The sequence below is a fragment of the Pan paniscus genome, chromosome 16 (genome assembly GCF_029289425.2).
Source record: "Pan paniscus chromosome 16, NHGRI_mPanPan1-v2.0_pri, whole genome shotgun sequence".
Taxonomy (NCBI): Eukaryota; Metazoa; Chordata; class Mammalia; order Primates; family Hominidae; genus Pan; species Pan paniscus.
The window spans coordinates 4,936,530-4,949,857 of NC_073265.2; the positions used below are offsets into that span (position 1 = coordinate 4,936,530).

The following is a 13,328-nucleotide window of genomic DNA, read 5'->3' on the forward strand; positions in this document are numbered from 1 at the left end:
ACTAAGGGAACACATTCACCTGGTGACCGCAATAGGCCCTGCAGGCTGAGGCACAGGATTTGACCAAGGACGCATCAGAGTTAGGGGACTGGGCCCTGACTCCTGCCAGCTGCAAACCCCCAAAGCCCCCAGCCCTCTCATGGGGTGAAGACACCCTGAAGGACACTCCAGTGTGCTCCCACCTCTGGGTTCTGCCAGCCAGAGAGTGGGACTCTCAGGCCACATGTGTCTTGCTGGATCTCAGCTTCAGGGACCCAGGGTGCTGGCAGCTCTCTGAGACCTGGGTCGGGGGTGTCCATTAGAGCACCTTGGTCAGGACCCAGAGATGGGGAGGGCAGGGCTAAGAGCACCCCAGGCAGTTGGCATCTCCAGAAAGCAGGAGGTAGGGCATGGCTCTGTGACAGATGTCCCGTGACAGGGAGGATTGGAGGGAGAGAGGGACGTGCTCAGGGGCTGAGGGGCAGAAGAGACCACCAAAGGGCACCTTGGACACTGGATGGCCCCAGGAAGGCCCCTGAACCCCATCCTGATTGATCCAGGGCCAGTGACCTTGGCCCAGACTGCAGGCCTGGGGACTCAGATTCCTTTAATTTCAAAAGAAACTACTATACTCCTTTTTGGCATAGCTGTACGATTTTACATTCCCACCAGTCATGTGTGAAAGCTCCAGGTTTTACTCATGCTTCCCAGCGTTTGATGATTTATTTTTATTTTAGCTATTCTGATATATATGTGTTAGTCATTGTGGTCTTAATTTGCAAATTTGTAATGACTAATGATATTTAACATCTTTTCCTGTTCATAATTAAATACCATCTGTATTCCTTTTCACATATCATTAGCACAAATGTGAAAAATCAGAACAAAATTTTTCACACAACTTCAAAATTTTTAGAACAATACTCAAGGGAAAAGGTGTTTATTTAGAACAATGAAAACAATGAGACATTAACTTCCAGCTTAAATAAAGTTGATTGTGTGCATAAAAATGGTAAAAATATTGGACTTTCTTGGCAAAAGAAGAAAGGGGAAGACTTTATATTTTCTGACATAATATTCATCATTTGTCTTTGGTTTGTGTATTATGCGTATGATTTTGAAAAACTGCATCAAAGATATAACTTTCTGGTGTTTGGTTTGATATTATCCTTGCAAACAGAAAAGTTGGCACATGTTTCTATATAAAACTGGTCAAAGTTGGCCTAGGAATGATCTTACATTGTACTTTCACTTTACATCATACTGTAAGAGTTTAATAATAGCTAAGGCATCAGCATTGATGTGGACTTATTATCCCTATTCAAGAGGTGGTGTGAGGTTTAGGAGAGTTATGTGCCCTTTATCATAAAACAAATCTATGAAGCATTTATATAAAAACCCAGTATTTCTGGTTTCAAATTCAGTACTGTGCCGTCTGCTTGATAGATTTGTTCGCAGGTTAGAGACATTTTATTGCATAACTTCCATGAAATATCACAGTTGTACTCTTGACTATGTTTGAATCACAAAAAGACTTTAATCTGCACTCAGTTCTTGCAACTAAAATCTTCAGTTTGAATATGAATTTCACTTAAAGAACATCCCTAGAAATTTCAGAGAGAAAAAGACTTTACTTGCAGAATACAATCTGCATTTGCTTTGACAACTAGTTAGTTCACATATGTAAAATAAGTCTACCTGTCTGTATGCATAATTTAGATGTAACAGTAGTGTGGTAATGACTTGTTAAAGCAATTAGAATGGCAGTGGATCATGGCACAATTTACCTTAAAAGCCATGAGCAGAATACATCACAAGCTATGATACAATAAATAGTCATTAGGTTTAAAGTAGTATCCACATATAAGAACACAAAGCATATTTTAGCCCTTTAAATGAAAGCTTCATTCAGTCAATATTGGTCTTCCTGTAGATGCATTTATGAAACAAAACCACAAAACATACAGCTTACCCGCTTCTCAAAACTCATTGCACAATAGGTTGAGGGACTTCTCTACACCAGGACCTATTATTAAAACCAGTAAGTCCTCAGTGAAAATCATTTATTTGCCTGCAGTGTCATCTGATGTGTCTGTTGTAGGCAGCTGTGGCAGTGGTGGGTGGTTTAGTGACACGGACCCTGCCCACGTCTGTCCATCCATCAGTGGGCTAGTGTCTCTCTGGCTGCCCCTGAGAAGGGTCTATAGGAGTTAACGGCATTAGCATGGGATTGAAAAGAAATCATCTTGGATTCAAACTTCCATTTCAGTATTCATTTCCAGCTAAGTTTGTGTAGCATGCTTAATGTTTCTGAAGCTCAATTTTAGTAATGGTAAAGTATATCTGCCTAAAAGACAGGGACACATCCCAGTTTTGTGTTTTTTTATTTTTATTTTATTGTATTTTTCTTGAGACGGAGTTTTGCTCTTGTGGCCCAGGCTGGAGTGCAATGGTGCAATCTCGGCTCACCACAACCTCTGCCTCCTGGGTTCAAGGGACTCTCCTGTTTCAGCATTGTGAGTAACTGGAATTAATTACAGGTGCCCACCACCACGCCCAGCTAATTTTTTGTATTTTTAATAGAGACGGGTTTCACCATGTTGGCCAGGCTGGTCTTGAACCCCTGACCTCAGATGATCCACCCACCTCAGATGATAATCCCGCCAAGTGCTGGGATTACAGGTGTGAGCCACCATGCCTGGCCTTATCCTCAAAAAAGAACTTATCAAAATTGTATGTGTGTGTGTGTGTGTGTGTGTTTTAAGTAGAGTAACACTATATTAAAATGCCACTATATATGTTCTAACAAAAAATCTCAATTTAACAAATGTATGTGGGGAGAGGCAGAGAGAGAGGGAGAGAGGGAGGGAGAGAGAAGGAGGGAGGCAGAGAGAGAGAGAAGAGAGAGAGAGATATCTCTGGTGTCTCTTCCTTTTTGGATGATGACCCCAGTCCTAACAGATTAGGGCCTTACCCTTTTGCCCCTATTTAACTTTACCTTCTTAAAAGCTCCTTCTCCAAATACACTCACACTGGGAGATAGGGCTTCAGGTTAGGAGTTCTGGGGGGACATAATTCTCTCCAGAACAGACACTAATATCATGAGTGCTCAGATTGCTAGTGAATATGTTCTTGTTACAATTATTTTTACTTTGCAGTTTTAGATAATGAATACTTGGATAATAAATACCCACTGTATTCTAATTTTTTCAACACTTCTTACTTGCATGGATTCTAAACAGAAGCCCAATGTAATTCTAATGTCTGTTTCTCTGTAGACAATGTGTTTCTTCCTCTGCCTTATTTTAATCTTTTATCTTTGTTACAGGTTTTCTACAGTTTGAATATGATAATCCTAGGTATATTTTTAAAATATTCATCCTGCTTGGTGTTCTCTGAGCTTTTTGGATTTATAATTTGGTGTCTGTCATTAATTTGTGTTTTTTCCTAGTTAAAAAAATGAACTTTATAGATTTTACATTCTCAACTTTCACTTATTTTCAAAATGAGAGACAAGACACCTAAACTCCAAGATTTCAGTCCTGAATGCAATAGTACCAGATTTTCAAGTTGCGTAAGTGAACTGCATAAACACCACTAGTTTCAAGTGTACCCTATAAGAAACACATGGACATACTTGCGTTGTTTAACCACACGGTGTCATATCAATAAACATCAAAGTATCTGACATGTATTTGTCCATTAAAGGTAAACACAACTCTGAGTATCAAATTAAATTAATCATTTGCCTTTTATAATCTAAATCAGAAACTGAAAAACAAGAAGAATGTAGAGGTAAGTGGCTGAAAATGCTCCGCTTACTGCACACAAGCATATCATGACAAAGAATGCTAGAAGTAGCTTTCCTCAGAAGTAATAATTGAACATTTAAAATATTATTTTATCAGAAAAGTTAAAGCTTTTAGTGTAAAAAGCATGGTAAATGACATTTTAACTTAATAGTTAACTATATAGCAAATTATAGATTTCAAGCAATTAGTTACCCACATTTCACCAGAACATTCAGTGAAAGTGTCTACTCTCAACATTGACCAGAACCTTCCTGTTCTGAAGTGTCTACTCTTTAGACTTGCTTCAGCTTTACATATCTGTAAAACCTAAGATTACTCAATGAGAAGTTACAGCTTATTCTGTACTAGATACACATAATATATATAGATTTAGAACAAATGGAGGTTTTTCAACTTCAAAAAAAGTATTTTAATTTACACAATGTTAGACTGTTTTTCACCCATGTGTATACATAACACTGTTTCCCAAATTCACAGGGTCCACTTCCATAATTCTAAAGCAAAAATAGAGGCACATAAATGGATAATAATTCATAGTTTTATGCCTTTTTTTAACCTATCTTTAAAGAAATTCAATTGCCATTTAGACAAAGAGGTGATGAACCTGTAACAAATTTCTATGACTTGGAAAATTAAAGGTTTAAAAATCCTAAATGTTGTAGCTCTGGGCAGTTTGCAATCTGTGCATGGGTTCACTCACCCTATGGTCCGTGAACTCCCTTATCCTGCAAGCTGTAGGTACTTTCAGCAAATATGAGACTCAATAAGACTAAGGAAGGGCTTGTTTAAATTAGTTCCCCTCACAGTTGATTCTAATCTTGCAATGAACAGATTTAATGTACTAGTGAGTTAAATTTTAAAGTAATTATAAAGCCATTTACTCTATCATAAATGAATGAAATGTAAGAATCACACTTAAAACAAGTCTTTCATTTTAATGAATGGTATCTTTCATTTATTTACAAAGGAATTCACTTGCCAGCAGCATTTAAATATAGAAATAGTCTCGTCTTTTCTCTAGTGCCTTTTATAAAGCAGTGCCATTTCTAACTAGGTGTATTTGTTTCCCAGCTATTCAGTAAATACACTATAGGTATCTAATAGATTCAAGAAAAGATTGGAAAATTGAGAAGATTTAGCATTTTAAACATTTGAAAAATGTTGCTACAAAGCATAGATTATGAATGCATTAGTAAAATAAATTGACACCTTATGTGAGAATCATTAAGTTGGTTTAATTATATCACAGAAGTATGGGCTCACTAATATTTATACCAATTTATGCTAATTAAACCAGAAAGTTTCTGTAGGTAATTCAGCTCTGAGCAACCATTTAATAGGGTTATGAAAAACAGAACCAATGGTTATATAATACCCAGAATATAAACCTCAGCAAATTCAAACTTTTGGAATGGCAACACAAATGAGAATGAGAGGCAATATTTCATTTCAAAGTACCATAGGCTGCTAAGAGTGTTCTTTTCTTTTAAAAATTTGTGTGGTTGTTAGTAATGTACCTTAACACTGGTCCTCCTTGACAGCGGTGTTAGAGATGGTTAGGTAGAACCTATATTACGGAAGTCAGCGTTGCCCATTTCTTTAGTTCAGTGATTAAAATTGAATCGCTTTTACAAAACAATTGAACTGCTGCTTACAATATAAATAGAATACCAACAGGATTCCTGTTGTATTCACATTATTCTCTAATTAGTATTTTTGCATTTCCACTCTGACCTGACCTTCAGTAGTTCCTTTATTTTTATTTTCAAGCATTTTTGTGAGTATATAATAGGCACATATATTTATGGGGTGCATGAGATGTTTTGATACAGGCATGCAGCATGAACTAATCACATCATGGAGAGTGGGTATCCATCCCTTTAAGCATGTATCCTTTGTGTTACAATCCAATTAGATTCTTTTAGTTATTTTTAAATGTACAATTATTGACTAGAGTCCCCCTGTTGTGCTATCAAATAGTATGTCTTATTCATTCCTTCTCCCTATTTTTGTACCCATTACCCGTGCCCTGTCTCCCCCCACCCAGCCCCCTTGTACTTACTATGTCCATGGGTTCAATTGTTTTGATTTTTAGATCCCACAAATAAGTGAGAACATGCAATGTCTGCCTTTCCATGCTTGGCTTATTTCCCTTAACATAATGATATCCAGTTCCTTCCATGTTGTTGCAAATGACTGAATCTCATTCTTTTTAGGGCTGAATAATACTCCACTGTGTGTATCTACCACATTTTCTTTAATACATTAATCTGTTGATGGACACTTAGGTTGCTTCCAAATCTTAGGTATTGTCAACAGTGGTGCAACCAACATGGGAGTGCAGATAATTTCTTCGATATACTCATTTCTTATTTTGGGGGTATATATCCAACAGTGGGATTGCTGGATCATGTGGCACCTCTATTTTCAGTGTTTAGAGGAACATCCAAACTGTTCTCCACCGTGGCTGTACCAGTAGTACCTTAAAATGCAAATGCAATTGGTAAAAGAATAAGGCAGCATGTAGTACTTGCACTTACAAATACTACCAGTTTTGTAACAATTTGCATTTTTTTGTCCTTGAAAGAGTAACCACTTAATAAAACAGATATTTAAAAACGCAGTATTCCTTCCTTTGCATGGCATGCAGGAATGGTGAAAGCAAAGAAACAGTCATCCCTTCTCTTCCCCCCACTTCTGGTCTCCCGAAATAGGAATGCCAGGTCAGACAGGTGGAGGAGGGAAATGGGGCACAGGTCAAGGTATGATGAATCTCTTAAAAAGAAATCCGGCCAGGTGCAGTGGCTCACGCCTCTAATCCCAGCACTTTGGGAGGCCGAGGTGGGCGGATCACGAGGTCAGGAATCGAGACCATCCTGGAGAACACGGTGAAACCCCGTCTCTACTAAAAATAATACAAAAAAATTAGCCGTATGTGGTGGCGGACGCCTGTAGTCCCAGCTACTGGGAAGCTGGGGCTGGAGAATGGCATAAACCCGTAGGGCGGAGCTTGCAGTGAGCGGAGATGGCGCCACTGCATTCCAGCCTGGGCGACAGAGCGAGACTCCTTCCCCCCACCGCCAAAAAAAAAAAAAAAAAAAAAAAAACACTTTCCCCAGAATGCTAGCCCGATGGGAACTCCACCCCATCCATTCCAACCTAGTAAGGATAGTTTAGTTTGTCTTTTCTGGTCTCACTTCTTTACATCTAGTGTTGTTTTTTTGTTTCTGTTATTAAATTTCAGAAGACAAACCTTGGCATTTTCTAAAAGAAATTATTTTTTACCTAAATACATTGGACTTTGGTCTTAATTTGAAGGAATAGGATAAGTGGACTTTAAGAGAGCGTTCCTACTCCTCCTCTTCCAGTGGCTGCTCTGGGTCCCTGAAAGAGGGTGTGATGTGAACCATCTGGGTTGTGAAGTGGATTTTGTTGAGCCAGTGTTTTTTAAGTCCATTAGTCCTGCCTGAGGCTGTGCACCCTGGAATCCTTGGTTCAACTCTGGACCACCTTCAGCCAAGTGGTGATGGTGGAGAGGGTCCCCCCATCTTCCAGGACATGTGACAGTTTGTAGGTGGTGAGATGGAGGGGGCAGCTTTTAAATCTTCCAGTACCCATCCCCGCTGCTGGCGGTGCTCTCCCCATCGTCCTTGTCCAGGACTCCCATCAGGGTCTCAATCTCTTCTGTGATGCTCTGACTCACATGCTGGGAGGCCCTTTTCCCAATGTAGTCCCTGATGTCCACATTGGCGTCCTATGTCCCCACTAGCAGCTTCACCATCTCCAAGGTACATGGCTGCCAAGTGCAGGGCGGTTTAGCTCTGGCCTTGCTGTTCCCAGGCAGCAGAGGCTCGTTGGGGAAGTTGACCAGCATGGCCAGAAGCTCCAGCCTGCAGTGCTAAGTGCCTGCGCAGGCAGGTGAGGCTGTGATGAAGCCCAGAGTGGCCAGCAGGCCGGCTGGCACGGGGGCAACCCCCTAAGCTGTCCACTCCCCATCGGAGGCCGAAAGCAGCCAGCCGTCCTCCCTGGTCCAGCTCATCCAGCCCCGCAGCTCTCCTCCTCCGCGGACGGGAAAGCCAGCGCTGCGCCGCCAGAGTCACTCGCCTCTGCGGTGTCCTCGGAGGAGGAGATCCCAGGCTGCTGCCTCTAGGACACAGGTTCCTCTTCAAGGGCGGGGCGCTGCCCCTTCCCAGGTCGCTCAAGTTCTGGCGTAACGGCCTCGGGGCGGTAGCCCCCCAGGAGCTGCCCGTGTCCGCCTCCTGGCAGCCATGGGGCGGGGGCTCCAGGCCCTCTCTGGTCCCGGGTCCCGCGTCTGGGGTAGGGGCTGGTGGAGCCGGCGAGCTCTTCCTGCGTCCCCGCCGCTCAGGGCGGCCCGTGCAGGGTCTGGGCTCCCCGTCGCCCAGCTCGGCCCTGCCTGTGGAGCACCTCGGGGACCGCTGTTTCAGGGAGGGGATGGTGAATGCTGCGCTCCGCGTTCACGTGGACGGGGGACAGGTCCCAGGGGCGCGGCCTCAGGCGGAGGACCCGCCAGAACCTCTTCCTGAGACGCCATCAGCGGGGTCCGTGCAGTGGCCACAGCGTTCACCCGGAGATACATTTAAACAGTTTTATTCTCCTGTTTTTTTTTTTTTTCATTCCAGAAACCATTACTACTATGCAACAAAGTAAAAAATCTAGTTTAAATAATAATTTGATACGGTCAGGTGGGGATGAGTGCACACGTGTGTGTACACACACACGCAGGCTCTAAATGGGATATTTTGGTGGAGCAGAGGGATAAGGCTTTTATTTCGTTGGTGTGTTGAGTTAGAATCGCCCTTCTCACAATTAAATAATTTAAATCAAGAGTTTTGTTAAAGCTAATTTGTACACCTAGGCAACATCTTTTCTCCATATATTTATACACATATACACGTCTCTAATATTTGCATTTATTACTTCATCTAAAAGAGCTTGGAAAAAGGGTCCTAAGTCTTGGCTAGTTAAGGTAAAAATCTATATTTTAAGGTAATAAAAACTTTTGCTATGGACAGAGACATCTGTGGGTGAAGCTGATTGATGTTCCATTGAAGGAAATGATATGGGGTTTTCTAAGGGAAAGCCCAGCATGCTGCAAGGAGAGAGGAGGTCCCGGGAGGGAATTGGAGTCAGCATTAGGATCTAAGTGTCACAGGGGAGTGTGCTCCCAAAAAAGACTGTGACTGTTTCTGTGTCCATCCTGAACTGGTTACCATGAGTGTGTGTGTGTGTGTGTGTGTGTGAATTAAAAGAGGAGTTACATGCTGGGGCATTTCTGGTATCTCAACTGGCATCTCAGCTGCCGATGATGATGGCTATACATTTTCCTCAGTATTCAATGGTGCGTATTTCGAGTTAACAATCCACCCATTGGCTGAGACAGGTGGATCATCTGAGGTGAAGAGTTCGAGACCAGCCTGGCCAATATGTGAAACTCTGTCTCTACTAAACATACAAAAATTAGCCAGGCATGGTTGAGGCACCTGTAATCCCAACTACTCGGGAGGCCAAGACAGGAGAATTGCTTGAATCCAGGAGACAGAAGTTGCAGTGAGCTGAGAAGGGCCACTGCACTCCAGCTTGGGCAGCAGAGTGAGACTTGGTCTCAAAAAAAAAAAAGTTATTGTGACATGCTGTACACATGCTGTGCACATTCACAAATTCAGTGTCTCCCAGAAGTCTGAGATTCTTTTTTTCTTTCTTTCTTTCTTTTTTTTTTTTGAGACAGAATTTCACTCTTGTTGCCCAGGCTGGAGTGCAATGGTGTGATCTCGGCTAACTACAACCCCCACTTCGTGGGTTCAAGCGATTCTCCTGCCTCAGCCCAAGTAGCTCCTGCCTCCCAAGTAGCAGGGATTACAGGCATGTGCCACAATGTGCAGCTAATTTTTCATTTTTAGTAGAGTTGGGGTTTCTCCACGTTGGTCAGGCTGGTCTCGAACTCCTGACCTCAGGTGATCCACCTGCCTCGGCCTCTCGAAGTGCTGGGATTACAGCCATGAGCCACCATGTCCAGCCAGAAAGTTTTAAGGCTATGATTATTAGACCATCATACAAACAAAAAGTACTTAAAAAGTCTCAGGAATGCAGTCCCTCATTGGCCTGGTATGACTAAGATAAAAAGAAGTTGGTCGTGAAAATTTCTGAATGTGGTTTAGGACAAGGAACCCCAGTAAGATTCAGAGACAACCTAGAAAATTGAAAGACAATTTTACTACCCAAATCACCCTTCTATAAAAAATAATAGAAGATGTAAAATATGAAAATAAAACTGTCCTCTGGGCCCTCAATTTTCTATGTTATTGGGAAGGCAGGCAGCTACTCAGCAGTTATATCCCATAAGAATGGATAACACTAAAACAACTGACAGCATCAAGTGTTGGTTAGAAAGTGGAACTGATTCTCTCAAACATTTTCATTGTAGTTTAAGATGGCACAACCACTTAGGAAAATGTCTCCCCATTTCATACAATGCCAAATATATACTTATTTTATAACCCAGAAAATCCACTCTTACGTACTTAAACTCAAGAAAAGTGAAAATATTATTACAGAAAAACGTGTATATCTGATTTGTTCGTAGCAGGTTTATTCATGATAGCCTCAAATCAGAAACTGCTTTTGTGTCTATCGATAGTGGAATGGATTATAAACAAAACAAGCAAAGGCCTCAAACCTGTGGTATAGTCATAAAATTGAGTATTACAAAATAAAATTAATGAATAATCAATAGGAGCAAAATGATGTGTCACAAGCATGTTTAGTGAATGAACATAAAAATTATATAATTTATAGTTTCACTTACATAAATGGTGAAAACAGACAAAACTATCCTTTTGTGGAAAGAATCAAAACCATGGAAGCCTCTGTGTTCAAATACTGACTGGAAAAGGGCATGAGAAAACGTGTTTCTGCCAGATCTTCTATATGCCTGATGTACATTCACTCGATGTATTTTGCATATACTATTTTTGCAAATAAAACTGAGACGCAAAATAACTCAAGAGAAAATAGCTAGAAATAGGTAGAGTTGGGATAGAAGCCTTGGAAGCTCCCCCCTACCTTGCTCACCTGGCACAGGCCAAGGAAGCCCTGGGACAATGCTGTCAGCGATCTGAAGGCCTTCCAGGGGAGCCCGCCAGCCCATGCCGGTGCCCGAGCTGCCCGCCGCCATCTGAATATGTTGCAAAGACAGTGCTGGCCTGGCAACCGGTGACGCTCCATGCCCCACCCCGACCCCCACTTCTACCCAACTAGCGGCAACCCTAGAGACAGATATCTGGGCAGCAGCGGCTAAGTCTGGCAGTTGGCCAGGCGGCCAAAGGACGGGAACTGGCCGTTCACCCCATCCCGGTTTCCACGGAGCACTCAACCACGATGGCCCCTGAGCGGACCCTCAGGCCTGGTGGGCTGTGCTCTGTGCCTGCAAACCTGACGCCATCCAGGGGAGCTCCACCTTCCCGTGCCAGCGTCTCAGCTGCTGCAGAAAACTGCAAAACTGCAAGTTGCACACAGGCAGAGATGACGGAGCAACCCCTGACCCTCCGTGCCACTCACCCTACCCGCACGCAGACCTGCCACGCGGACCCTGAGGCCGGTGCCTGGGCGCCCAAGTCAGGCAGTCCGCACAGCAGTGGCACCAGGGTGAAAACCTGCTGCTCAATACCATCCCAGTTACCACGAGGAGCCAGCCCCGGCAGCCCCTGAGTTCTTGGAGGAGGCCAAGTCACAGCAACCCCTCAAGTGGGCAGGCGATGCACTTGACCCTGAGGACATCAGGTACCAGGCCCGCCAGCTCACGCCGGCATCGGAGCCGCAGCTGCAGTCTAGACGTGGTGCACCGGCAGTAAGTGACTGGACACCCCAGACCAGGCCTGCCCCCCAGTAGCGTGGATCCTGAGGCCAGACCCCCAGGCGGCAAAATCAGGCGACGGGCTCCGCCAGCAGCCACTCAGTTTAATCCGTGTGGATACAGAGTGACCAGCGCCAGGGCCCAGGATCCAGAGAGATGCCCAAGAGGAGCGGAACTTGAGGCCAGGTGGGCTGTGTGCTCTGCGACCCTGAGGCCATCCAAGGGAAGTTCCGGCATCCCACGTCAGTGCCAGATGTGCAGCTGCAAACCGCGCGTGGGGCACTGGCAGCAGTGAGGGCTGGTGGGGGAAGGAGCAGCCCCTGACTCTCCCTCCATGCCTCTCCAGCTACCTGACCCTAGCCACACAGACTCCAGGGCCAGAGCCTCAGCCTGAAGCCGGGCCATCTGCGAAGCCACCCAGGTGGCCGCGGAGTCCACTTGCCAGCACCCTATCTCCCTTCCGAGGAGGAGCGGGGCGGGCTGCAAGGCCAGACAGGCTCTCCTTCTCAGGCTGGGCTGGCGGCGCTCCTGCGATCCTGGGGCCGCCCGGGCGATCCCAAGAGGACCTGCGAGCCCATCGGCGCCCGCCCAGAGCTGCAGGCCCACCTGCCGGCGCGCGCCGCCAGGGAGCGGCTTCCGGGAGCCTGGCAGCAACCGCAGTGCAGGCGCGCGCCCAACGGCTTTTCGAGGCTCACTCGGCCTGAGAGGTCGGAGGCTGCGAGTGTCGCTGCTGAAGGCTGTGGTGGACCCGGCTGGATCGTGGACTGTGGAGTAGATCACAGATTTGGGATCGCGGATTGGGGGTTGAATCGCGGATTTGGGGCTGGATCAGGGATTTGGGGTTGGATAGGGGATTTGGGGCTGGGTCGGCGGGGTCGGGGGAGGGGGTTGGTGAAAAGGTGACAGGGAGGTCGGCCGGGGTCGGGGGAGGGGGGTGGTGAAAAGTGACGGGGAGCTGCCCCCGCTCAAGAGCCAGAGGTTGGGGTCCTGAGAAGTCACCACTATAAAGTTATTCGGCTTCGGGAGCCACAGGGGCCAGACAGCCCAGGGCTCCATAGAACATGTCTACACGGGTTCCGGATACCGAATCCGGGACTCCGAACTGCAGAAGATCCACAGGGCAGCTGTCAAGGGCGACGCCGCGGGGGTGGAGCGCTGCCTGGCGCGCAGGCGCGGAGACCTGGACGCCCTGGACAAGCAGCACAGGTAGCGGGGGCTCAGCCTGGGGTGGGAGGGGGTGCCCAGGCCCGGCTTCCCCGCAGCCCCTGGGACGGGGCCTTTCAGGGCTCCGGGCACCCTCAGAGTGGCGGAGCCAAACGGACTCTCAGCTGTTTTCCATCCCTCATAATTCCCTGGCTGGAGCAGTTGGAGAATTTGAGTGATTTAATTCACAAAGTTAAGCATACACAGTGTTGTTATTTTTAACATAAACGTTTAAAACATGGTTTATGTACATTATAGGAGATGCCTAATGAGAGAACTCATTCTCCTATCAAAAATACCGTGAGTTATTTCAGTAGGTGAAAAGTTCTCAGATAAGAGAGCTTACTTGAAAAATATTTACTATACTATATATATTTTTTCAGATGAAAAGTATGTTTTTATTTTATAGGGAATTCATTATATTCTTTTTTTTTTTTTTTGAGTCGGAGTCTCGCTTCTTTGCC

At 45.0% G+C, this 13,328-nt stretch overlaps 1 protein-coding gene across 17 annotated transcripts in view; it reads right to left on the reverse strand.

The window, feature by feature from the left end:
• LOC117978353 (tektin-1-like) overlaps nt 1-13,328 on the reverse strand; it is a 107,485-nt gene that overhangs the window by 51,692 nt on the left and 42,465 nt on the right. For 3 of the 17 annotated variants that reach the window (XR_010110013.1, XR_010110009.1, XR_010110016.1), the window contains exon 3: nt 882-6,273. The exons of 5 other annotated variants lie outside the window; for them this stretch is intronic. The gene's annotated coding sequence lies outside the window, so the exon portion shown is untranslated. Of the gene's footprint in view, nt 1-881; nt 12,426-13,328 lie in introns of those variants that run through there. 9 more of the 17 variants (XR_010110005.1, XR_010110003.1, XR_010110011.1 and 6 more) reach the window with 3 other exon arrangements.